Source organism: Malania oleifera, chromosome 12, assembly GCF_029873635.1.
Source record: "Malania oleifera isolate guangnan ecotype guangnan chromosome 12, ASM2987363v1, whole genome shotgun sequence".
NCBI classification, from domain to species: domain Eukaryota; kingdom Viridiplantae; phylum Streptophyta; class Magnoliopsida; order Santalales; family Ximeniaceae; genus Malania; species Malania oleifera.
In genome coordinates, this window is record NC_080428.1 from 18,624,671 (window position 1) to 18,627,514 (window position 2,844).

Consider the following 2,844-nt stretch of genomic DNA (forward strand, 5'->3'; position numbering starts at 1 on the left):
AAGATTTTAAAAAATTTTTGAAATCTTAAAGGAAGATCATTGTCTTCTTACCAAATATCAGTGGAGATGAATATCATTTACTCTTTTTCAATGTCATGTCCCAACACGATGATCATATAAATATATATATATATATATATATATATTTGAAAAAGGCCAAAATTAGGACGCCTCAATCGATTAAGCATATATAGCTTTTCCAGCTTCGAGTCATAATAAATATGGTTATTTTTCAAAAAGTGATTAGGATAATGATTTGATGGAAGAAATGTATGTTGGATTTGGGAATATAATGATTAGGAAGAATACCAGCTAGTCATCATTGCAAGCAGCATTAGCATGCATAGCAGTGCACGTCCTAATAATTGCTGTTATTATTATAGAGCTTTCTTTACTTTGAACTGGCCTGCGTGCCACCTCAATTATTAATGTTGATGATGCATGTAATATATATATATATATATATATATATATATAGTAAAAATTAAATTTACTTTACAAATTAAAGCAGTCAAACACTGTCTAAAGCCATCCTTGACCTAGCTGTATGGGCTGCATGCCAGTGCCGATATGCATATCTTATCCCTACACCGGTTTGGAAAGGTTAAAAAAAAAAAAATGAAGAAAAATAATTGTGCCCATTCGTAGAATGATTGGCTTTTTCATGCTAGCTAGTGTCATTTTCCTAGCCAGGCTCCTCTTTAAACAAAAGGGTAATTGAAGAGGAGTTGGGATTTTATTTACCCAATAATCATAATGCATTTGAAAAAATAAATATTCGCACTCAATCCTTGCAAGAGAAAAGATGCAGGTTGCCATTTGTGAAATTCCAGCTTTTGCATTATAAATTCCTACATAGGGGAATGCATAGAATGGATATCTCTACAAATTGTTTTTTTTTTTTTTCTTGGTATCAATCCTTAGATCCTTGCCATATCTAAGGTTGAGAGTTTGCCTAATCATCCTCCTCAGTTATGATTTTGGCCCCATAATGTCCCTACTATTATTCCTCAGTCTTGCTTTCAATTTTCAATTCACAATCTTATGATGTGAGCTATGCTCAACACTTTTTGGGCCAAATACCTTTTAAGGGAGGGATACGGTGATGGTGAGATGTTATTGGAAATGATCTTATACTTGACCCTTTAGAGGTGCAGGAATGTCGTCTTATTTAATAAGGGAGTGCCTTATGAAATAGGAAATGGAGAGTCATAGAAATATAGAATTTGTAGAAAGGAGAGAGTAGGGAGGTAAACAAACTTAGATTAGATGAGGTAAGAGAACAAAGAGAAACTTATATGTATGTATGTATGTATGGAAAGTAGCATAGGTGCTAATTGTACAGAAAGTGAGTCCGTAATGATGTGTTTAAGAGAGCTTACAAAATCGGAACCAGTGTTAGTACACCCATCTCAAATTAACTCTAAGATTACCAAAATCCTACTAATTGATGACTCTTGCCTCAATTGTTGTAGTTCTGAATAACATTTTGAAAAAAAAAAAAGAAAAAGGTATTGCTGATAACTAATATTTATATAGCTTTGACAATCTTTAACTTTTCCTTCAAGTGAACTTTTCTTTTAGGGATTTAATGTGGATCAAAATCTCGTGCTCTATTCTTTCAAAGTACTTTAGTCACGTGGTCTTGAAATTTTCAATTGTCGACAAATACTTTGGAGGCACTATGTGAGTCCCTTCCTCAAGGCCACTCCTTCTCTCTTTGGCAACCACGACGTAAGTCCCCTATGTGACTCAAGTCAAGCACGATGCCTACTTAAGCACTTCTTTATAACATGATGAAATTAGGATGTGTTTGCTTTTTGAGTCCGATCTATATTTTGATGCTGATAAATACAAGTGTTTCTTATGTGCGTGTTTTAGTACGTGAACAGGTATTATCCAAGTCACACATAAGATCAAGAAAACATGGAAGCCAAGGGAGGTCTTAAAGCTCAAATATAGCGTATTCCATGGAGTCAAAGAGCAAAAAAGGAAGACGAAGACATATTTTAGTTGTATATGCATTTATTTTCCTATATGATCTGTAATATATTGCATATACATGCATGATATGTTTGGATGCTTAGTAATCACTACAAAAAATCAGGATATTAGTGAAGGATCAAATTCGTCACTATTACTTATAAATTCGTCACTAATACTATTAGTGACGAATTTATAAGTATTAGTGATGAATTTATAAGTAGTAGTGACGATTTTAAATTAGTTGCTATATCTACAGTTACTACTAACTATTAGTGATGAATTTTTTATTCGTCACTAATAATACATTAGTAGTGACGAATTACAACCGTCACTAAAACCCTAATATCGTCACTATAAATTCTACATCAGTTCTACTGAAATTCGTCAATAATAGTGGAGTATTAGTGATGGTTTTTAGATTCGTCACTAATAGTACGCTATTAGTGAAGGATTCAAATTCGTCACTAATAGTAGGGTATTAGTGACGCATTTAAAAACCGCCACAAATACTCCACTATTAGTGACAAATTTGAATCATTCACTAATACTTTATTATTAGTGACGAATTTGAATCATTCACTAATAATTAAAAAATTAAAAAAATCTTTAATACTAACTTTTTTAAATCATCAATTATTGCCTGTAATTACATTTTTGCATACATAACCTAAAACCGTAATTACTACAAAATTGGTAAATCATTCAAAATTTCGAATTCAAATACAAATTCAATTAAAATAAAGAAATAACATCTATTCAAATAACAAAAAAAATTTCAAAATATTCAAAATTCAAATACAAATATTAGTACAAATTAAAATTAAAATATGAAAATTCCATTTGTCCAAATAACAATAA